The following is a 25574-nucleotide window of genomic DNA, read 5'->3' on the forward strand; positions in this document are numbered from 1 at the left end:
TAACAGCGTTTCATTATCTGTAAGAAGGTATACTATAAGAATTCTTCAAGTTACAAGTAAATATACTGAAATTTATCATTTTGTAAACTTTTAGGATACTTTAAGAACATCTTAAAGCTGGTAATTTGTCTAGTGATTACTGCAATTCAAGTAGAATAATGAAGATGGAAATCTAAGGCTTGGACACTGTAGCAGTTCGTAGGAGGGGGAGGAGCACAGAAAGACGGCAGGCCAGAATAAAGTTCAATACTCTTTTATTGCTCTTTTCAGACGCAATATTTACTCTTTTCCAGGCGCACACACACACACACACACACACACACACACACACACACACACACACACACACACACACACACACACACACACACACAAGTCATCTGGTTTTGGAGAGAGCTCTCTTTCTCTGCTCTCTTTCTCTTTATATAGGGCGCGGTCACTGGGAAGACACACAAACACAGGTTAATTGACATCAGGTGTAGTGATTCTGCCACTTACCTTCCCTGACTCCGCCCTCTGGTCACAGACCGGCACTTGACCATACCCCCGCTGCCACATACCCCCACCGCCTGACTCAGGCCGGGTAGCCGTCCAGCCTGCAGCCGACTCCCCCCCCCCCCGATGGGAGAGAAAGTCTGCCACAACCATCTGCGCCCCCGGCCTGTGGATCACCTTGAAGTTAAAGGGTTGGAGTGCCAGATACCAACGGGTGATCCGCGCATTGGCATCCTTCATGTGGTGGAGCCACTGGAGGGGCGCGTGGTCCGAACAGAAGGTGAAAGGACGTCCCAGCAGGTAGTAGTGGAGGGCGAGGACCACCCACTTGATCGTGAGCACTCTTTTTCGATGGTGCTGTAGCGCCCCTCGCGTACCGACAGCTTTCTGCTGATGTACAGCACTGGACGGTCCTCCCCCCCACCTCCTGGGACAAAACGGCCCCCAGCCCTCTGTCCGACGCATCCATCTGTAACATAAAAGGGAGAGAAAAGTCAGGGGAGTCTAACAATGGCCCCCCGCACAGTGCAACCTTCACCTCAGAGAAAGCCCGCTGACATTGCTCCGTCCACTGGACCGGATCTGGTGCCCCCTTTTTAGTGAGATCAGTCAGCGGGCTGGTGACGTCTGAATAATTAGGTATAAACCTACGATAGTAGCCAGCCAGCCCCAGGAACTGTCTCACCCCATTTTTGGTCTTGGGCCTCGGGCAGGCCGCAATTGCCGCTGTCTTGTTAATTTGGGGACGCACCTGCCCGTTGCCCAAGTGGAAGCCCAGATACCGTACTTCCACCTGCCCAATCGCACACTTCTTCAGGTTGGCTGTGAGACCCGCCCGCCTCAGCGACCTAAGGATGGCCCTCAGGTGTTGTAGGTGCTGTGGCCAGTCATTACTATAAATAATGATGTCGTCGAGGTACGCGGCCGCATAGGTGGCGTGGGGGCGGAGGACCCTATCCATCAGCCGCTGGAATGTAGCGGGCGCCCCAAACAGCCCAAAAGGAAGTGTGACAAACTGGTGTAAGCCGAACGGTGTGGAAAAGGCCATTTTTTCTCGGGATAATGGAGTCAAGGGGATCTGCCAATAACCCTTTGTCAAATCCAGTGTCGAGTAAAAGCGAGCCATGCCTAGTCGATCGAGCAACTCATCAATACATGGCATTGGGTACGCTTCGAATTTAGACACCACGTTGACTTTTCTATAGTCTACACAGAACCGGACCGACCTGTCGGCCTTGTGTACCAAGACCACTGGGCTGCTCTAGTCACTGTGGGACTCCTCAACGATGCCCATTTCGAGCATGGCCTCGAGTTCTTCCCGAACCACTTTTTTCTTGTGTTTGGGTAGCCTGTAAGGGCGGCTACGCACTACCACCCCCGGGGGCGTCTCAATGTGGTGCTCTATGAGGTCGGTGCGGCTGGGCAGGGGTGAGAACACATCCGAAAACTTGGTCTGCAACTGGGTAACCTCCGCGAGTTTGGTCGGGGAGAGGTGGTCTCCACAGGAGACCGGAGAGGTACCGATGCCAATGCTCCCTTTTGAACCTCCGGCTCCAGCTCCACCTTCTCCGGAACCACCGACACCAATGCCATGGGGACCTCCTTGTTCCAGAGTTTGAGCAGATTGAGGTGGTAAATCTGTAGTGCCCCACCCCTGTCTGTCCGCCTCACCTCGTAGTCGACGTCCCCGACTCGCCGTGTGACCTCAAAGGATCCTTGCCACTTGGCGATCAATTTGGAGCTCGATGTGGGCAACAGTACGAGTACTTTATCTCCCGGTGCGAACTCCCTAAGGCGCGTACCCCTGTCGTACAGACGGGTTTGCCGTTCTTGGGCCTGCCGCAAATTCTCCTGCGTTAGGTGTGTGAGTGTGTGGAGTTTTGCGCGCAGGTCAATAACATATTGAATTTCGTTTTTACTTGGTGAAGGTCCCTCCTCCCAATTTTCTCGCAGCACATCTAGAATGCTGCGCGGCTTACACCCATATAACAATTCGAACGGGGAGAACCCCGTGGAGGCTTGGGGGACCTCTCGCACTGCAAATAACAAGGGTTCGAGCCATTTATCCCAATTACGTGCGTGCTCACTTACGAATTTTTTAATTATATCCTTGAAGGTGCGATTGAACCGTTCAACTAAACCGTCCGTTTGTGGGTGATACACGCTGGTGCAGATCGGCTTAATACCTAATAACCCATACAGTTCGTTCAGTGTAAGTGACATAAACGAGGTGCCTTGGTCAGTCAGAATCTCTTTCAGGATTCCAACTCGGGAGATGACGCGGAAGAGCGCTTCCGCAATACTGCGTGCTGAGATATTGCGAAGAGGCACTGCTTCCGGGTATCACGTTGCATAGTCCATCAGAACCCTCATGTTGACTGATCTAATGGCCCGACAAGATCCATCCCAATTCTTTCGAACGGGGTCTCGATTAATGGGAGAGGGCGCAAAGGCGCTTTTGGAATGGCCGCTGGATTTACTAACTGGCATTCGCGGCCCGCCGTACACCACCTACGGACATCAGGCCATTAGTCAGGATAGTGTTTTATCCTGCCCTAAGTGTCCAGCCATGGGATTAAAGTGAGCTGCCTGGAATACCAATTCCTGGCGGCTCTTTGGAATCAAAAGCTGTGTGACTTGCTCTTTAGTCTGAGTGTCCTGCATCACTCGGTATAATCTATCCTTCATAATAGAAAAATAGGGGAAGGACGGGGTGGCATTTGGCTGGAGCGTTTGACCATTGATTACTCTCACTTGGTCAAATGCATGTCGCAGAGTCTCGTCTCGCGATTGCTCTAATGGAAAATCCACAAGGGATTCCCTGAGAGAGGAAGGAAGAGCCTGCGGCTCCTCACTCTGACATGGAGATGACGTAGACGGCTCTGTGACAGCTGCTCCCGCCAATGCGACACCGGGACCTCCCCCTGCTGAACTACGGCAGGACCCACTCTTCACTAAATGACTCATTAACTCCCCGAATCCCGGCCAATCAGTCCCCAAAATTATCGAGTGGGTGAGGCGAGGATTAACCACTGCCTTTACTCTAAATTTTTCCCCTCGGAAAAAAATGTGGACCGACACTAAAGGGTAGCTGTGAACATCCCCGTGCACACACAACACCTTCAGCCCCTGTGCTCCCCCCAATGCCTCATCTTGCACCAGGCTTTGGTGAATTGAGGTCTGATTACAGCCAGAGTCCACCAACGCCTGATATGTATCCCCTTGGATACTCACCGGTATGCGATACGCTCTGCCCCAATCGAGGGCGGCTTCTGGCGCGTCGGGGATCCGAACCACCGCGCCCACTTCCATTGCCGAGCACTGCTGTTGGAGGTGGCCCGGCTCCCCGCAGCTCCGGCAAACCGGCCCGGGCTTCCTCTCTGCACCGGCGCTCTGGAGCTCACTCACCTGGGGGGGGAGAGACAGACACAGAAGGGAAAAATGGGAGGGCACTGTGGGTGCGACGGGCTGGCTGGGGTGGGGCCAGCCCCTGCCTCCACGGTGGGGGAACGGGGCGAGGACGAGACACAGGAGGAGAGAGGGGGAGAGAGAGAGAGGAGAGGAAAGAAGAGGATGTCTGCTGTCCTGCCATCAGAACAGCCGCCAAATGGTCCTCCACCAACTCGATGGCCTGATCCAGCGATGCCGGGCGGTGGCACTGGACCCACTCCGTGGTTCCCTCTGGTAGGCGGGCGATGAACTGCTCCAGCACCACCTGATCGATGATTCCCTCGGCGTCGCGGTTGTCGGCCCTCAACCACCACCAGTAGGCATCCCGGAGCTGCTGGCCAAATGCAAACGGCCGGACGACTTCCTCCAGACGCAGAGTGCGGAAGCGCTGTCACTGGTGTTCGGGGGTGCACCCCACCTGCTGGAGGACAGCCTGGCGAAGGTCCGCGTAGGCCAGCCGGCGGTCGGCGGGGAGCTGTAGCACGGCCAGCTGCGCCTCGCCCGTTAGCAGGGGGAGAAGATGTGCCATGTGCTGTTCCACCGGCCAGCCCGAGGCCTCTGCTGCCTGCTTGAAGAGCATGAGGAAGGCCTCGGGGTCGTCATGTGAGCCCATCTTAGTTAGGGTGAGGGAAGAAGAGCCTGCGGCGGTGGAGATGGTGGACCCTGCCGATGCGAGGAGGTGCCGGAACGCCTGTCGATCTTCCTGCTGCGCCAGTACCAGGGCCTCGAACTGGTGCTCTTGCTCCTTCCGGAGGGTGACTAGCGCCTGGTGCTGGCTCTGCTGGGCCATGGCGAGGGCGTGGACCAGGTCTGCGAAGGGGGAGGACTCCATGGGGCTGTTCTTTTCCTGTGCTTGGTTCCCAGGTTTCAGCACCACTGTAGCAGTTCGTAGGAGGGGGAGGAGCACAGAAATAATAAAGTTCAATACTCTTTTATTGCTCTTTTCAGATGCAATATTTACTCTCTTCCAGGTACACACACACACACACACACACACACACACACACACACACACACACACACAAGTCATCTGGTTCTGGAGAGAGCTCTCTTCCTCTGCTCTCTCTCTCTTTATATAGGGCGTGGTCACTGGGAAGACACACAAACACAGGTTAATTGACATCAGGTGTAGTGATTCTGCCACTTACCTTCCCTGACTCCGCCCTCCGGTCACAGACCTGCGCTTGACCACGCCCCTGCTGCCACAGACACGATGACTAAAGACATGAATGCATGGTAAGACTTCGCGAGAAGACACAGAAACACCAGGTAGCAGGTACTACCTTTCTCTCTCTCTGTCTCTCTCTCTCATCTCTCTAGTATATCTCTATCTCATGTCTCTCTCTCTCTCGTCTCTCTAGTGTCCCTCTCTCTCGTGTGTGTCTCTCTCTCTTTCTCAAGTGTCTCTCTCATCTCTCTAGTGTTTCTCTCTAGTGTCTCTCTATCTCATGTCTCTATCTCTTGTTTCTCTAGTGTCTCTCCCTCTCTCGTGTCTCTCTCTCGTCTTTCTCTCTCTCATCTCTCGCTCTCTCTCTGTCGGTTGCTCTCTCTCTCATGTGTCTCTCATATCACTTGTGTGTCTCTTGTCTCTCTCATGTGTCTTTTGTGTGACTCTTGTCTCTCTGGTTTCTCTCTCGTGTCTCTCTCGTGTTTCTCTCTTGTTTGTCTCATCTCTCTCGTGTCTCTCTCATGTCTGTCTCTTGTCTCTCTTGTGTGTGTCTTTCTTGTGTCTCTCTCCCTCTCTCTCTGTCTCTCTCTCCCTCTCTCGTGTGTCTCTCTCATGTATCTCTCTCTCTCTCTCCCTCTCCTGTGTCTCTCTTGTGTATCTCTCTGTCTCTCTTGCTTATGTCTCTTTGGATTATACTTTCCTCTCTCTCTCTCTCTCTCTCTCTCTCTCTCTCTCTCTTTTGTCTCTTTGGATTACACTTTAAAAAAAGTAGGCAAAGTAATCAAGGAGGGACATGGTACAGGTGAACACAGTCAGGTAGCAAAACAATACCAGGACAGGGTTAGAGACAGGATGAGAATAAAAACCAAAACATATGCATATGACACTTGAAGAGGAATCTGAGAGAGACATCTGTCATATAAATGTGGCTAACTACATAAGTTACATGTAATTTAACTGAGAATTCATCTTCAAGTCGCTATGCAACACCAAGTAGCTTCTAATGGAAGTTTTAAGAGATGAAATAACATTGACATAGATACTTACACATGAAACGAATCGAGAGTTGTTGCAGAAAAATGTTTATGTCCATAGATCATTTTATAGCATTATCAAGGACAATGATGTGGATGAGATGACATCATCGGCTATATCGATTTCTATAGGCTGTATGTTAGCGGCGATGTAACACAGCTTAGTGATGTTACAGTTAGAAGAATAGTGATGTGCAATAATTTAATCATTTATCAGATTAATTAGTGCCACTAATCAGTTTCCCTCTCACTTTTTTTTAATACACATACGCACAAGGAACTGACCTGAAAATTCTCTCCATGAGATTGTTCAGTGATTTTATAGCCATAAAAATCCTTAGCTACAAAACTAAGACCCCCTCTGACATTAAATGTCTTCCATCGTGGTGTTTTGTCAACGTAGGACTTTTAAAATCACCATGAACAATACCTGTAGTAAAGTCATCAACTGTCAGGTAATAACTTTACTATAGATTTAAAAATACATTTAAAAATATTTAGAACCTTAAATGTAGTTCTAAATATTTTATATATTTCTAATATTTTTAAATATCTATTATATTTTTATATAATATAATTTATATATATATATATATATATATATATATATAGAGGGTGGCACGGTGGTGTAGTGGTTAGCGCTGTCGCCTCACAGCAAGAAGGTCCGGGTTCGAGCCCCGTGGCCGGCGAGGGCCTTTCTGTGCGGAGTTTGCATGTTCTCCCCGTGTCCGCGTGGGTTTCCTCCGGGTGCTCCGGTTTCTCCCACAGTCCAAAGACATGCAGGTTAGGTTAACTGGTGACTCTAAATTGACCGTAGGTGTGAATGTGAGTGTGAATGGTTGTTTGTGTCTATGTGTCAGCCCTGTGATGCCCTGGCGACTTGTCCAGGGTGTACCCCGCCTTTCGCCCGTAGTCAGCTGGGATAGGCTCCAGCTTGCCTGCGACCCTGTAGAAGGATAAAGCGGCTAGAGATAATGTGATGTGTGATGTGATATATATATATATATATATATATATAGAGGGTGGCACGGTGGTGTAGTGGTTAGCGCTGTCGCCTCACAGCAAGAAGGTCCGGGTTCGAGCCCCGTGGCCGGCGAGGGCCTTTCTGTGTGGAGTTTGCATGTTCTCCCCGTGTCCGCGTGGGTTTCCTCCGGGTGCTCCGGTTTCCCCCACAGTCCAAAGACATGCAGGTTAGGTTAACTGGTGACTCTAAATTGAGCGTAGGTGTGAATGTGAGTGTGAATGGTTGTCTGTGTCTATGTGTCAGCCCTGTGATGACCTGGCGACTTGTCCAGGGTGTACCCCGCCTTTCGCCCGTAGTCAGCTGGGATAGGCTCCAGCTTGCCTGTGACCCTGTAGAACAGGATAAAGCAGCTAGAGATAATGAGGTGAGATAATATAATATAAATTATTAATATATTAAATTATATATATATACTTTTTTAAAGTTTTTAAAAAAATATTAACAACTACTAGATTTAAAAAATAACCTCTCATTTTCTTTGAAATGTCATCAGTTGAAAAATGAAAACGAGCCTTAAATCCTGACCGGATTAACTGATATCAAATCAGCAGATTACGATCCAATCGACTCATTACAATATGAAAACAGGTACATGTAGATTAAACAGGTGTTAGATTCCTAAACCTGTGCTAATTACAGTTTATTGATTACAAAGGGCTGTCTTTATCAGAAGCTCAACGCAATCACTACGGCAACCCGTGGGCCGCCCAGGTGGGTCAAAATCAATCAGTCGGAATTAGGGGTTTGAAAAGCTTACGTGACATATGGACGTACGGACGTAGGCATTGAGCTAGAAAGGCACTGAGGGGCCGAGGGCCACATAATGGGTGATTGGAAAACCCATTTTGTCTCTTAACTCCACATCCTAACCTCAAACTAGCTACCAGATGGCATGTAAAAAAAAAAAAAGAATTTTATGGATTTTAATCATATTATTGTGTTTAATAAATGAGTGAGAGATTCACTACGATATCACAATAACAGTGTTGATGAATAATTACTCTCCTATTGGTGTAAAATCCTCAACATTTTGTTCAAATTAATGAGAGAAAAAATGGAACACTCTCTCACCGCTGTTCTGAAGTTTCCCGCCAGAGGAAGTGATGTCACTCAGTGCAGGTATCTTGCGTATTATTATTATTATTATTATTATTATTATTATTATTATTATTTAAAGCCAGTACTTAAATTAATAAAAATAAATAACATAAATCTTTATCTCATCTCATTATCTCTAGCCGCTTTATCCTTCTACAGGGTCGCAGGCAAGCTGGAGCCTATCCCAGCTGACTACGGGCGAAAGGCGGGGTACACCCTGGACAAGTCGCCAGGTCATCACAGGGCTGACACATAGACACAGACAACCATTCACACTCACATTCACACCTACGCTCAATTTAGAGTCACCAGTTAACCTAACCTGCATGTCTTTGGACTGTGGGGGAAACCGGAGCACCCGGAGGAAACCCACACGGACAGAACATGCAAACTCCACACAGAAAGGCCCTCGCCGGCCCCGGGGCTCGAACCCAGGACCTTGTTGCTGTGAGGCGACAGCGCTAACCACTACACCACCGTGCCGCCCACATAAATCTTTATAAGTAAGTAAATTAAAAATCAAAAAAGTAATCCACACCTACAGAAACCAGAAAACTCCTGAAACAGGACTGAACAGGGGCGAGCAGCAAACTCATGCTAGAGTGGTGGCTACAATTATTGACACCTTAACGATCTTTTGGCCATTGCAAAAGTAGAAAAGACTTTCAATATGTAAATTGTGCATGAATAATTACTCAAACTTCCACTGGGAAAAAAGCGAGTTGATTCCCAATTACTTAGCGTATCAGATCACATGACACCGTTCCACAATTATTGACACTTTTGTCCACAGTTATCGACACCCTTCCACAATTATCGACACCCAGATGATTATTTATAAAAAATATATGGCAAATTATTATGGCATGTTACAAAAAAAAAATCAGAGTCCTCATCTCCAATTTATAGTGGTGCTTGAAAGTTTGTGAACCCTTTAGAATTTTCTATATTTCTGCATAAATATGACCTAAAACATCATTAAATTTTCACACAAGTCCTAAAAGTAGATAAAGAGAACCCAGTTAAACAAATGAGACAAAAATATTATCCTTGGCCATTTATTTATTGAGGAAAATGATCCAATATTACATATCTGTGAGTGACAAATGTATGTGAACTTCTAGGATTAGCAGTTAATTTGAAGGTGAAATTAGAGTCAGGTGTTTTCAGTCAATAGGATGACAATCAGGTGTGAGTGGGCACCCTGTTTTATTTAAAGAACAGGGATCTATCAAAGTCTGATCTTCACAACACATGTTTGTGGAAGTGTATCATGGCACGAACAAAGGAGATTTCTGAGTCAGACAGATTGTGTACAAATGGAGGAAATTTAAGACCATTGTTACCCTCCCCAGGAGTGGTCGACCAACAAAGATCATTCCAAGAGCAAGGCGTGTAATAGTCAGCGAGGTCACAAAGGACCCCAGGGTAACTTCTAAGCAACTGAAGGCCTCGCTCACATTGGCTAATGTTCATGAGTCCACCATCAGGAGAACACTGAACAACAATGGTGTGCATGGCAGGGTTGCAAGGAGAAAGCCACTGCTCTCCAAAAAGAACATTGCTGCTCATTTGCAGTTTGCGAAACATCACGTGGACAAGCCAGAAGGCTATTGGAAAAATGTTCTGTGGATGGATGAGACCAAAATAGAACTTTTTGGTTTAAATGAGAAGCATTATGTTTGGAGAATGGAAAACACTGCATTCCAGCATAAGAACCTTATCCCATCTGTGAAACATGGTGGCGGTAGCATCATGGTTTGGGCCTGTTTTGCTGCATCTGGGCCAGGACGGCTTGCCATCATTGATGGAACAATGAATTTTGAATTATACCAGCGAATTCTAAAGGAAAATGTCAGGACATCTGTCCATGAACTGAATCTCAAGAGAAGGTGGGTCATGCAGCAAGACAACGATCCTAAGTGCACAAGTCGTTCTACCAAAGAATGGTTAAAGAAGAATAAAGTTAATGTTTTGGAATGGCCAAGTCAAAGTCCTGACCTTAATCCAATAGAAATGTTGTGGAAGGACCTGAAGCGAGCAGTTCATGTGAGGAAACCCACCAACATCCCAGAGTTGAAGCTGTTCTGTACGGAGGAACGGGCTAAAATTCCTCCAAGCCGGTGTGCAGGACTGATCAACAGTTACCGGAAATGTTTAGTTGCAGTTATTGCTGCACAAGGGGGTCACACCAGATACTGAAAGCAAAGGTTCACATACTTTTGCCACTCACAGATATGTAATATTGGATCATTTTCCTCAATAAATAAATGACCAAGTATAATATTTTTGTCTCATTTGTTTAACTGGGTTCTCTTTATCTACTTTTAGGACTTGTGTGAAAATCCGATGATGTTTTAGGTCACATTTATGCAGAAATATAGAAAATTCTAAAGGTTCACAAACTTTCAAACACCACTGTACAAGTCCGAGCCATCAGTGCTCAAGTCCAAGTCAAGTCAGGAGTCCTTAAAATTAGGGCATGAATCAGACTTGAGTACTACAAGCCTGCCTCATATAAACTGCTATGTCGTTGCACACAAATGATGGATCTGTTAGTTGATGTTCATGGCCAAGTCTGTTGATATTTGTGTTGGATAAAGATCAGTTTGAGGTGTTTGAACTGTTCTTGGTCTTCTGTGTTTGAAACAGGAAGGTGATAAGAAAACACAAGACCAAACAAGATTGTGTGGAAAGAAATGGCTTTGAAAACAAAGAGCAAAAAACAAGGGATGAAAGAAAAACTCGAACAACTTTGACTATTTAATGAATCTGTATAATAATAATAATAAAATAATAATAATAATAATAATAGGCGGCACGGTGGTGTAGTGGTTAGCGCTGTCGCCTCACAGCAAGAAGGTCCAGGTTCAAGCCCCGTGGCCGGTGAGGGCCTTTCTGTGTGGAGTTTGCATGTTCTCCCCGTGTCCGCGTGGGTTTCCTCCGGGTGCTCCGGTTTCCCCCACAGTCCAAAGACATGCAGGTTAGGTTAACTGGTGACTCTAAATTGACTGTAGGTGTGAATGTGAGTGTGAATGGTTGTCTGTGTCTATGTGTCAGCCCTGTGATGACCTGGTGACTTGTCCAGGGTGTACCCCGCGTTTCACCCGTAGTCAGCTGGGATAGGCTCCAGCTTGCCTGCGACCTTGTAGAACAGGATAAAGCGGCTAGAGATAATGAGATGAGATGAATAATAATAATAATAATAATCATACATGTCAACCTTTGGTCAATCAAATTTGTATAACCAACCTCCAAAATCCGTATTTCCCTTATAAAATCCGTATAAGATGCAAATTAAAATAATTTACCTAAAATTTGAATGATAATTAACAATGATATATCCCAGTTACTTTTTATTCAATATTAATAACAATAAACCTTCAGAATGAATACAAAGCTCCAATGTTTGACAAAAACACAGTGTTATCAGCGTAGTTATGAAGGAAATACTTTGTTGTTTGGAGACAGGTTTCACCGAGCGGCTATTATGCGCGAGACTTCATATTAGCCACAAAGTCAGGAAAATCTGTTCATAAAATTACGTTATAATGACCAAATACAATGAAAAGTATTTTTCCAGTCTCACCTGTGAAAGCTAATCCCATGTGATCTTGTTTGGACTGTAAACCTGTTGGTACAGTTAAACGCAGCACACGAATGAGGCATCTTTATTCTCGGCTACTGTCTAGACGCTATACCAGAGATGGTTGAAGAATCTCCACTTTGCCACATCCAATATGGCGGCGAGGATGACGAATGATTCTACACAGAAGGCGGCGTCTATGTTTATATGTCTATGACTTCACGGTTGGCGGGATTCTCGCAATGTGGTGTGCGCATGATCAAAAGTGGAACGAAGTCTCGCTACCACAAGATAACGCGCGATTTCATAAGACTCTTTACTGGCTGGCTGTGGTGTATGGTACGTTTGTAAATGTTATGCGCTCTTTTATCATTGTTGGAATTGATTATAGCTCTAAATAAATATTGAAGTTTTTTTAAAGAATCCATATAACTTTATTTATACGCCCGTATACTACGTTTATTGAATCAAATCCGTATAAAATACGGACATTCCGTATAGGTTGACATGTATGAATAATAATAATAATAATATAGTACTTACCGTACATACCAGTCTTTCCAAAGAACAAGTGTAAACTTGGTCTAAAGCAAACATTCATATTATTGTTACAACTAGTCACAGATCATATAACTCAAATCAGGCACTGAACCTGAACAGAAAGAGGAATAAACTGCAAGAGAAATAAACCCTCTTGCCTTAAGGACCAAAAGTTCCTCCTTTTTTTTCTTCCCCCCAGATCAAGTCCCATAGACTGAACAAATCTGCACAGCTTTTGTTTGCGCCTCTTTTCCTGACAGCGTTCAGGATCCGTGCCAAGCGAGAACCTGACGCACAAATATAACACGGTATGTTTGCTATCGGAGAGGCCATGCCACGGCAATAAAGAACAACCGCAGACTTATTGTGGCAGTTAAAGCTCGGATTACTCCGCTTGTGTAAGCTGGGCTTTGACCCCACGTGGATACCAAACAACACAAGCGTACGAATTCTGTCTGTGAGATACAAACTTGTTGGGACATACCCAAGTCTTCTTAAAGCTGTAGCAAAATCCTAATGCTGATCCTCGCCATGAGGAATGAAAGCGAAATGTACTGTATATAAACACGGATTTACAATCAAAAGACGCTCAAAGGATTGTTGAGTTTTTACGCCGTAATCTTTAGAGGATCTTTCAGCGCGTATTTACATCTTAACTGCATACATACAGACGCCTCGTGTAATTTTCTGTATTTAGTACACTACAGACATGCACTAGGTGGTGCATTAAATGAACATCTGTACTCATGTGTCCTATATACAGTACTGTGCAAAAGTCTTGGCACCTTTTTTTTTTTTTAATATGAACTTTGTGATAGATTTCTATTGTATGATTATCGAGTCCAAATATTACAAAAACATTCTAGAGATCCAAATGTTCGGGTTTTTTTCCCAGCACAAAATTAAATGTTACAGAAGAAGCAAGTGTGACAAAGTGTCCAGAAGAACTGTGGCTGGTTCTGTAAGATGCTCAGTAAAACCTACAGATCATTTCCGCATAAAACTGCACTCACTGTTGTTCTTTTTTTAAAGCAAAGGGTTGTCTCACACCAAATACTGACTGTGTTCTATTCATTTATTATGGCTTACTGATTACTGTTTATAGTATTTTTTTAAATGCTGAAAAACATTTCATTTCGTTATTTTTTAAGCATTTCTTTACATGTGCCTAAGACCTTTACACAGGAGTGTGTGCGTGTGTATATGTAGCATAACTGTTTTATTCTATCCACATTCACTAGATTTTGAGAAACAGAGCATTTTTATTTAGATTTTTTTCCAAAATCGATCAATAAAAACTTCATGCAAAATGTCCGACAAAATAATTTCCGCTTAGAATGTAAACAAGCCTCCGTTCATTCTTTAAATGGATTATATAGAAGTGTACTTAATTAAAACTAATTAATTAGTATTTATTCTATCTACATTGACTGGACATGAGCAATCATACATTCTGATTGGCTACTCTACTACTAGGATATCAGCTCATATACCATGAGTAGAGAAAAACAAAATGGCGGAGCGTGTTACTGAACCAACTGAGGACAAAATAAAAACTCTACTCAAAAACAAAACCCAAAAAAGACAAAAAAGCAACAAAATATGGAATGAAAGTATTTGATATTTGAAGAACGTATCTTTTTTATTTTTCAAGAATTATTATTATTATTATTATTATTATTATTATTATTATTACATTTTCCACAAATGTCATTTCGCCACCGGTTTGTTTAATCTTTAAGCATTAAAATTTGTTGATTTTTTTTAGACTGGTTCAAAAACTCAAAGAAGAAGTTTGAAAATTACAGAATTGAAATGTCCAAGGAAGAATGAAATAAATGTCTAAAGCTATTCTATTCCTCGGCATGACAGCAAGACGGCACTTTGTACAAAAAACAACACTAAAGTCAATTTGTGCCGCCATCGATAGGTTTTTAAGAAGAACGCCTTTAAGAAGCAGAAATGATTTTGTTGGACGTTTTGTGTCAAGTTTTTATTTATTGAATTTGCAAAAAAAAAAAATGCTGTGTTTTTCAAAATCCAGTGAATGTGGAGAGAATAAAACAGTTATTCCACTCAATCTCGTCGTACATGGATTATAGCCGACTATCAACTCATGTACGACTCGATTTCGTGGAATAACTGCAGAGACACATAGCATTCAGAGCACAATATTCCTCTCATCCCAAATATTCCTAACTCATCCTCTAGTGTTGTTCGAAATCAGCTGCTGTGTGACACTTCATCCTTTTATCGCGTCACAAATATTGGAGTAATTGGCCCGTATACATTTTCCTCCTTTGTTAATCCTCTCTGAGTGTACGACATTCTTGATACAAATAAAATGTATTATTAATATATGATTAATCCCGCTCTGAACACGCTCCTCTTTGTGCACTGGAGGAAATATTAAGGGATACAACTTCCTTTTTAATCCACCAAGCCTCCAAAAGCCCATTAAAACCTGACAACTGCCCCCCAACCCACCCCACCCCCAAAACCCACCCATCCACCTAATCAATCAACCAACCAACCAAAAAACCCTTCCTTCATCCACCTCAAAACTGGAGAACTTCACGTGCTTTTGTCATTGTGTTTTATTGCGCTTCGCCCTGTTTGCTTTCGATAACAAATCTGTGAGTCGCCTTCGGGGTAAAGGGAGCATTACAAATTAATCCTGGGTTTAATAAGGCCAGGACTAAGCCAGGGTTTTTTTCTCTATGGGAGAGAGAGAGAGAGAGAAGGAGGAGGGGGTTGAAAAAGAAGACGGCAAAGAAATATATTAAAGTCTGTGATCACAGCCAGCTTTTCTTGTTTCTCGTCTCCCTCCATCTCATCATCTCTCTCTTTCTTTCTGTGTTTAATCCTCTCTTCCGTAATCCAATTTGTCTATCGAAGTTTTGGACCAGGCCGCAACCTGACGCTGAACCTCGTATCCCTGTGCGCCTTTAAAAATCAAACACACTCGAACATCCGACACCAAAATGTTCCTGCTTCTATCTTTTATTTGTTTCATTGTGCACGTTTAGGAAGGAGACGTCAACAAAAGAGACAAAAAAGAGAAAAGTGTGAACACAGCGCTCAGAGTATTAAAGCTGTTCTGCAGCTGTCTTCATGGATTAATATCAGAATTAACATCACTTTATATCCAACCTGGAGCTCTCCATGGCCTGGATCTCTACACCGATGAATGAATATTTTAAGGAAACAAAAAGGCCAGGAGGAGATTTTAATATCAACATCTCAGTTATACAGGTGCTGATATTAATAACTTTCAGGAGTGTTTTTGTGTCAAGAACAAGCAACATGATATAAACACCGCAGAGACTAACTCTAAAGACACGTCTATCACTTTATATTATATTATATTATATTATATTATATTATATTATATTATATTATATTATATTATATTATATTATATTATATTATATTATCTCTCATCTCATCTCATTATCTGTAGCCGCTTTATCCTGTTCTACAGGGTTGCAGGCAAGCTGGAGCCTGTCCCAGCTGACTACGGGCGAAAGGCGGGGTACACCCTGGACAAGTCGCCAGGTCATCACAGGGCTGACACATAGACACAGACAACCATTCACACTCACATTCACACCTACGGTCAATTTAGAGTCACCAGTTAACCTAACCTGCATGTCTTTGGACTGTGGGGGAAACCGGAGCACCCGGAGGAAACCCACGCGGACACGGGGAGAACATGCAAACTCCACACAGAAAGGCCCTCGCCGGCCACGGGGCTTGAACCTGGACCTTCTTGCTGTGAGGCGACAGCGCTAACCACTACACCACCGTGCCACCCATGAGGTGAGATATACAGTGGTGCTTGAAAGTTTGTGAACCCTTGAGAATTTTCTATATTTCTGCATAAATATGACCTAAAACATCATCAGATTTTCACACAAGTCCTAAAAGTAGATAAAGAGAACCCAGTTAAACAAATGAGACAAACATATTACACTTGGTCATTTATTTATTGAGGAAAATGATCCAATATTACATATCTGTGAGTGGCAAAAGTATGTGAACCTTTGCTTTCAGTATCTGGTGTGACCCCCTTGTGCAGCAATAACTGCAACTAAATGTTTCTGGTAACTGTTGATCAGTCCTGCACACCGGCTTGGAGGAATTTTAGCCCATTTCTCTATACAGAACAGCTTCAACTCTGGGATGTTGGTGGGTTTCCTCACATGAACTTCTCGCTTCAGGTCCTTCCACAACATTTCGATTGGATTAAGGTCAGGACATTGACTTGGCCATTCCAAAACATTAACTTTATTCTTCTTTAACCATTCTTTGGTAGAACGACTTATGTGCTTAGGATCGTTGTCTTGCTGCATGACCCACCTTCTCTTGAGATTCAGTTCATGGACAGATGTCCTGACATTTTCCTTTAGAATTCGCTGGTATAATTCAGAATTCATTGTTCCATCAATGATGGCAACCCGTCCTGGCCCAGATGCAGCAAAACAGGCCCAAACCATGATACTACCACCACCATGTTTCACAGATGGTTTAAGGTTCTTATGCTGGAATGCAGTGTTTTCCTTTCTCCAAAAATAACGCTTCTCATTTAAACCAAAAAGTTCTATTTTGGTCTCATCCATACACAAAACATTTTTCCAATAGAGATTTTGCAGTCACGTGACCGGAAAGTACACAACCCCCATCTTGTCGGTCAAAAACACCGCTGAATACTGCTGCACTCGTGTACAGAATGGATCAATTTCAACCGACGGACTACACGGCTCATTTTTCTAATGAACAGATAACTAGATATATGTCTAAAATAAACGACCTACAGATTTGTGACCCTTATGGCTTTCCGGACGGAGTTTTCACGACCGGATTTTGAACTGCCAGCGGAATACCCGGATGTGTATGATTACCTCATCAACTTTCTCTCGCTGTTCAGTGGTGAAGCACTGCGTGCTTATAAATCTCTGGACAGTGTTCTTTACAGAAATTCAGGATTTGTCAGCGACTCAGATGTGGCATCTTGTAAACAAGAAAATAATCCTCATTGGATGGGTAAGTCACTTAAGTATTGAATATAGCACTGACCAGCCGATTATAGAATAGAATAAGGTAATTCCAAATCGTCCGTCTTGTTTACATGGATCTGGTATTGGAGAGGTAGAGGCTTGGCAGTGGAGGTTTGAGTAGCTGTTTTGTGAGCTTAGTCAACAGGCCGGCTCTGCCTGTAGCCTCGCTTTTGCTTCTGCTCCCGGCGCCGCCTCCTTTGCTTTGTTTCCAATAACAATCCACGGAGACCCCGCTGGTCTCGCCCGGAATGTTTTTTTTTTTTTTTTCTCGTCCGGAATGTTGTGCATGCGATGGAAATCGCTACAAACCGTCATTTTCTGCTGGAAACCAATGTCCAGTAAGTCCATACGGTTGTAGTGGATATTGAAGTCTGGTACAGACGAACAACACGCAAAAATACACACAAAAAACATAAAAAACGTGCACAGGTAGGGAGAGCTTGTAGCCACAGCCGTTGTAGTAGAATTGTATATAGTAGGGTTTTCCAGAAGAAAAGGTAGAAGTAAAAGCAGAAGTAGAACCAGAAGTAGAAGTAGAAGGCGGAATATGGCGTTTGACCGACACGATGGCGTCTGTCACAATCTGGATCGGCTGTGACGTCACATGCAAGTGCTCCATAACCTGGCTTGTCCACGTGATCTTTAGCAAACTGCAGATGAGCAGCAATGTTCTTTTTGGAGAGCAGTGGCTTTCTCCTTGCAACCCTGCCATGCACACAATTGTTGTTCATTGTTCTCCTGGTGGTGGACTCTTGAACATTAATATTAGCCAATGTGAGAGAGGCCTTCAGTTGCTTAGAAGTTACCCTGGGGTCCTTTGTGACCTCGCTGACTATTACACACCTTGCTCTTGGAGTGATCTTTGTTGGTTGACCACTCTTGGGGAGGGTAACAATGGTCTTGAATTTCCTCCATTTGTACACAATCTGTCTGACTGTGGATTGGTGGAGTCCAAACTCTTTAGAGATGGTTTTGTAACCTTTTCCAGCCTGATGAGAATTAACAATGCTTTTTCTGAGGTCCTCAGAAATCTCCTTTGTTCATGCCATGATACACTTCCACAAACATGTGTTGTGAAGATCAGACTTTGATAGATCCCTGTTCTTTAAATAAAACAGGGTGCCCACTCACACCTGATTGTCATCCCATTGATTGAAAACAGCTGACTCTAATTTCACCTTCAAATTAACTGCTAATCCTAGAGGTTCACATACTTTTGCCACTCACAGATATGTAATATTGGATCATTTTCCTCAATAAATAAATGACCAAGTATAATTTTTTTGTCTCATTTGTTTAACTGGGTTCTCTTTATCTACTTTTAGGACTTGTGTGAAAATCTGATGATGTTTTAGATCATATTTATGGAGAAATATAGAAAATTCTAAAGGGTTCACAAACTTTCAAGCACCACTGTATTATATTATATTATATTATATTATATTATATTATATTATATTATATTATATTATATTATATTATATTATATTATATTATATTATATTATATTATATTACACAGACATGTGTTTTAGTGGGAAATACACCACTCGTGTTTTTCATCTGAGCTCCATCCGGGATACGGAGAACCAAAACCATGACATAAATCTCTGTATGTCACTCATGAGGAAATTGATGAGTGAGTTGTTTTGATAAATTTGGGGAGTTTTTGTTTGTGAATGTGTCGATATATTTAAAAAAAATCACATGCTGATTTGAAGATATGAAGTTTAGCTTCTCGTGTTGAAAAACTCACATTTTTCAGATGAAATACATCACGGATCTGAGTGACATAAACGGATCTGAGTGATTTATTGTGTTTCGGAACCAAACTCTTCAAATATAACTTTTCTCTCTTTTGAAGTGATTAATTAAGAAACACAGTTTTTTATGTCTCACAAACTGCTGTGGACTGAAAACGTTTTCTAAAAACTGAGTTACAGTTTCACCTCCACTGCACCGACACCAGAGACTCCTTCCTTAAATATTAAAGAAACACTGTTCCTTATCGAAAACCACCAAGCTGGAATTAAAATGGATTTTTGGAGTGTTAGGATAATTTGATTTACACAACATGCCTACCACTTTAAAGGTGCAAATTGTTGTTTTATTGTGACACAAACAATAATTAAGATGAAAAAAAAAACAGAAATCTGGAGTGTGCATAGGGATTCACCCCCCAAAAAAAGTCAATACTTTGTAGAGCCACCTTTTGCTACAATTACAGCTGCAAGTCTCTTGGGGTATGTCTCTATTAGCTTAGCACATCTAGCCACTGGGATTTTTGCCCATTCCTCAAGGCAAAACTGCTCCAACTCTTTCAAGTTAGATGGGTTGTGTTGGTGTACAGCAATCTTCAAGTTATGCAACAGATTCTCAATTAGATTGAGGTCTGGGCTTTGATTAGGCCATTCCAAGACATTTAAATGTTTCCCTTTAAACCACTCCAGTGTAGCTTTAGCAGTATGTTTAGGGTCATTGTCCTGCTGGAACGTGAACCTTCGTCCCAGTCTCAAACCTCTGGCTGACTCAAACAGGTTTTCCTCCAGAATTGCCCTGTATTTAGTGCCATCCATCTTTCCTTCATTCCTGACCAGCTTTCCTGCCCCTGCAGATGAAAAACATCACCACAGCATGATGCTGCCACCACCATGCTTCACTGTAGGAATGGTGTTCTCAGGGTGTTGGGTTTGCACCACACATGGCATTTCCCATGATGGCCAAAGAGATCAATTTTTGTCTCATTTGACCAGAGAATCTTCTTCCCTGTGTTTGGGGAGTCTGCCACATGCTGTTGGGCAAACTCCAAACGTGATTTCTTAAGCAATGGCTTTTTTTTGGCCACTCTTCCATAAAGCCCCGCCCCCTCTGTGGAGTGTACGGCTTAAAGTGGTCCTATGGGCAGATACTCCCATCTCCGCTGTGGATCTTTGCAGCTCCTTCAGTGTTATCTTTGGTGTCTTTGTTGCATCTCTGATTAATGCCCTCCTTGCCCGGTCTGTGAGTTTTGGTGGGCGGGGCCTTCTCTTGTCAGGTTTGTAGTGGTGCCATACTCTTTCCATTTTGCTATAATGGATTTAATGGTGCTCTGTGGGATAATCAAAGTTTGGGATATTGTTTATAACCCAACCCTGATCTATACTTCTCCACAACTTTGTCTCTGACCTGTTTGGAGGCTCCTTGGTTTTCATGTTGCTTGATTAGTACTGTTGCAGAGTCAGGGTCCTTCCAGAACATGTTGATTTATAGACATCATGTGACAGATCATGTGACACTTTGATTGGATCTTAATCAACTAATTATGTGACTTATGAAGTGAATCGGTTGGACTAGCTCTTATTTAGGGGTTTCATATTAAAGGGGGTAAATACTTATGCACACTCCAGATTTCTGTTTTTTTTTCATCTTAATTATTGTTTGTGTCACAATAAAAAAAAAAAACAATGTGCACCTTTAAAATGGTAGGCATGTTGTGTAAATCAAATGGTGCTAACCCTCCAAAAATCCATTTTAATTCCAGCTTGTAATGCAACAAAACAGGACAAACACCAAGGGGGATGAATACTTTTGCAAGGCACTGTATCTATCTATAAAAACCTATCTATCATTTATGTCCTGTTATGGATGCTCTACATTTGTTTTAATCAATATTTTTATTTATTAGATGTTTATTTATTATTAATAGTTTATTCCTACTAGAGCACTTTTAAAAACAATGAAATAAATTTTTATAAATTTAAATTTTATCCAAATTAACCAATGAATCATTTAATGCATTTACAACTCAGTGCCTGGTTTAACCCGTCCAACACTTTTCTGTCAATATTCTGTTTTATTTCAGTCTTTAAAAATATTTTACAAAAAAAAAAGGAAGCAATTTTGCTCCTGAACATTTCACAGTGATTAAATATAAATAAACATCAGTCAAAAGTAATATACAGTATTTACGAGTGTGTGGAAATAAAGTGAAGTCCGCAGAGCTGTGTTGCGAGTGAGAGCTGGTGTGTTTCAGGCACTGCGTTAAATCCGAGCTGCAGCATCTCTCCACAGGGAAAAAAGCGCAGAGGGCAGATTAGACGGATTGATTTGATTACTCTGAGAGGATGAGAGGGCTTTTTGGCGAACAGACGGACTTCAGAGCATCGCCGCTTCCCCACAGAGAAGAGCCATCAAGGTAGAACACACGCTACAATTATTAGATTAGGCCTTCGTACAACACACACACACATATCACACACTTCAGTGTGAACGATGGCTGGAGTGTACAATGCGCCTTAAAAAATAAGAATTAGTTATAAATTTAGCTTTACTTTAAATATTGGTCAAAAATAAATCGAATGTAGCAGAAAATCACTCGTCAGTCTTTTTTTTTTTGTTATTGCATTGGAAGCAAATGTAGCTCACACGTAGTGGACATATATTTCATATTTACAAAATCTTTTCTGCCTTAAGTCACATCCAGGTCACCGGTGGAACTTACTGTTGTGTATAAACACACGAGACTTCACTGTGTCTCTGAAATCCAGAACATTATTTTGATGTTTATTTAACGTCCATGGATGGAGTCTCCAATGTCAGGACAGAGGAGTTTACACGGTGTGGTTTTGGGCTGTCGTTTTTTTATGCTGCTTTTCTTGCTTTATTAACTTCAAGAGGAAAAAAAAAGAATGAAAAAAGAGCCTGTTGAGGAATCGAGTCTTGGGGAAGCCATGACCTAATGGTTAGAGAAGCAGCTTCAGAACCAAAACGGTGCTGGTTTGATTCCCTGGACCAGCAGGAAGGGCTGAAGCGCCCTTGAGCAAGGTGCCGAACCCCCAACTGCTCCCAGGCTGCTCTGGGTGTGTTGTATGTCACTGTGGAGTAGACATGAGTGTCTGATAAATCTTGCTTCATGGGCTTTCCATAACATTAAATGCAACAATAAATGGATAAAAAGTACACTTAGTGAACATCAATTTTTGTAACCATTGATGAAATGCTGTGATAGATGAGGAATAAAACACTTTAAGATGTGCTATTATGGAAAAATAATCAGTTTTTTTTTTGGGGGGGGGGGTGTTTAACACAAGTCACTCCACCACCATGATGTCGATTATTTTCCTTTAACAGCAGGCTGATTCAGGGCGGCACGGTGGTGTAGTGGTTAGTGCTGTCGCTTCACAGCAAGAAGGTCTGGGTTCGAGCCCCGTGGCCGGCGAGGGCCTTTCTGTGTGGAGTTTGCATGTTCTCCCCGTGTCCGCGTGGGTTTCCTCCGGGTGCTCCGGTTTCCCCCACAGTCCAAAGACATGCAGGTTAGGTTAACTGGTGACTCTAAATTGACCGTAGGTGTGAATGTGAGTGTGAATGGTTGTCTGTGTCTATGTGTCAGCCCTGTGATGACCTGGCGACTTGTCCAGGGTGTACCCCGCCTTTCGCCCGTAGTCAGCTGGGATAGGCTCCAGCTTGCCTGCGACCCTGTAGGACAGGATAAAGCGGCTAGAGATAATTAGATGAGAATGAGCAGGCTGATTCAATTAATGACTGATTCTTAGTGTTATTTTAAATTTTATTTATTGTTTGACAAAAGAAACCAACAATTGTTTGGTATAATTGTAGATAATTAATATACAAGGGAAATTAATTAATCAATAAATCAATTAGTTAATGTTTCTATACTGGTTGAATGAAGCTAATTAGTAATTGTGTTATTACTATGTAATAACTATGAATAGCGGTTAAATGCCACGTCCACGTTTTCAGTCAATAATAAAGGGGAAGTAAGAGTCCTAGTAGGGAAGAGATACAAATTAGCAGGAACTCAGGACCAATCCCAACTTTAATCCGAGCACACGAGGGTTTTTACACACACGACTTCACACACGCTACTTGTGAGTCACATCAAAGTAGATCGATGAAACGGTGTTTGCGATATTAAATATTTAAATAATATTGGCTGGAATTGAGTGGTATATCAGATATATTCCATTCAGCTAGCATGATACTGAATGAGTCAAAGACGAGTAGCTGAATGGAATGTCTCTGATAGACTGTGAAAAAACAGCCAATATTATTATTATTATATACTTATAATAATAATAATAATAATAATAATAATAATAATAATAATAATAATAATATACAAGCTCTATCCAGGTTGACAGTTCAAGTTCACACTTACTTTTGGTCGTAGTTAATTGTTCCATTGCAGTTGTTCAAAACAAAAGGGCTTTGCTGAGTGAAGTCCTCTTGTAAAAGTCTCTGTCACTTTTCCTCACCTCCAAGTAGAACTTTGACAATATTACTGCTATTGCTGTCTTTTCCAGTTTTTCGATGTCCATTGGTATGTTTTTCTCTTGTAAATATGCGGGAAGAATATCCAGTGAAGTTTTGGTAGCCTTTCAGGTGTTCAGCGCGTCTTTCCCTTTAAATCTTCCACCTTTAATGAAGCAACTCTGGTGGCCATTTTTGTGTACAAATTGTCACAGTCGCTCACTAGTGCAGAAGATTTACATCTCTGATGTGTCTCTCTTCCAGTTTTTCGATGTCCATTGGTATGTTTTTCTCTTGTAAATATTCATGAAGAATATCTAATGAAGTTTTGGTAGCCTTTCGGGTGTTCAACGCGTCTTTAGTTTCAGTTTTCAGTTTATTTCGTGCTTAATCCAAGCACTGAATTAACCCTGTCTTCTCTCTCTCTCCTGGTGGACAAAGAAATGATTGTGCGCATGCGCAACAGAACATTTTTGTCATTGGATCTTCGCATGAGCTCCGAAGTGTGACGTTATGTTGTCTTGACAACGTGCAATATTATAACAATATTGCACACTCATTCTCCATTGGGGAGAGTGGCGTAATACATGGAGGATAAGCGATATGATAACAATATTGCATGCCATCAATAAGCCCACTAGACGGGAATAGAACACATTTTTATTCCATGGAAAAAGTGGCCTGTTTGTATAATAATTAATTATATAGCAGCGTAAAATGAACACATTGCATGCAGCTCGTTCATGTATCGGAGTTTAACAGAACTGAAGCATGGGGATCAGACACAACGCTCTGCTTTCTCAAGACCCGAGTAACATCAGGTCTTCAGAGAAAAAGAGAGAGAGAAGAAAAGAGAAGGAGCATAAGGTAGGGTCCAGGCTTAGGAGTGTGCTTTTCAATAGCTCCTCTTTCTCTCTCTCACACACCACACACACACAAACAAACACTCTACATGGACCCTGATGGCGAGAGCAGGAACAGAGGGTCGTATCAGAGCCCAATAATCTCCAAACAAAAGGCAAAAAGCCTGGTGGAGTTAAGAGTGTGTGATAGGTATGATCACCCACTGTTCGCTCGTTCCAAAAAAACATCCCCCACTCTCATCTGCACTCATCTTCCAGTGGCTGATCCTAATGACACTGCGGCATCTCTTCTGAACGGCGCTGTCCAGGAGGGCTTCATTCACATCCTGAGCTTCCGGTTTGTGTGTTTCAGCAGCTCATGGAATGGAAGGTTTTCTTCCTCGCACAAAGCACACTTGTTGATCTCTTTATGCAACGGTGATTAGACCTGAGGCTTTTTCATGAGAAATATGATTGTGTGGGTGAAGACAAGGGGGTGAGGGTGGGGGTAGTAGCTGAACTCCCTGCTGGGTGACTCACTTTCTTATCTGCTGTGGAGGAAAAGGAGGGAGGGCAGATTTCAAAAAGAGAGCTGAAAGAAGAACTCATCGACCTGAGGTGAAAAGAAGGAGATATTCTCATTTACACGGCTTTATGTGATGAGCAGCACGACACCGGCCTCCACATAATGACCAAGAGACCTACAGCTACTCACTACACAAAGTGTGTGTGTGTGGGGGGGGGGGGGAGCAATGGATGGATGGTGAACTGCAATGATAGATGGTTGAATGTGTGTCTTATATAATTGGAGCTGGGATGAATATTTAAGTGTTTGAATTTGTGGATGGATGAATGGATGGATGGATGGATGGATGGATGGATAAATGGTAAACTGCAATGATAGATGGTTGAATGTGTGTCATATTATTGGAGACTGGATGGATATTCAAGTGTTTGAATTTGAAGATGGATGGATGGTGAACTGCAATGATAGATTGTTGAATACAGTATGTCTTATGTTATTAGAGA

This window comes from Neoarius graeffei, chromosome 18 (genome assembly GCF_027579695.1).
Source record: "Neoarius graeffei isolate fNeoGra1 chromosome 18, fNeoGra1.pri, whole genome shotgun sequence".
NCBI lineage: Eukaryota > Metazoa > Chordata > Actinopteri > Siluriformes > Ariidae > Neoarius > Neoarius graeffei.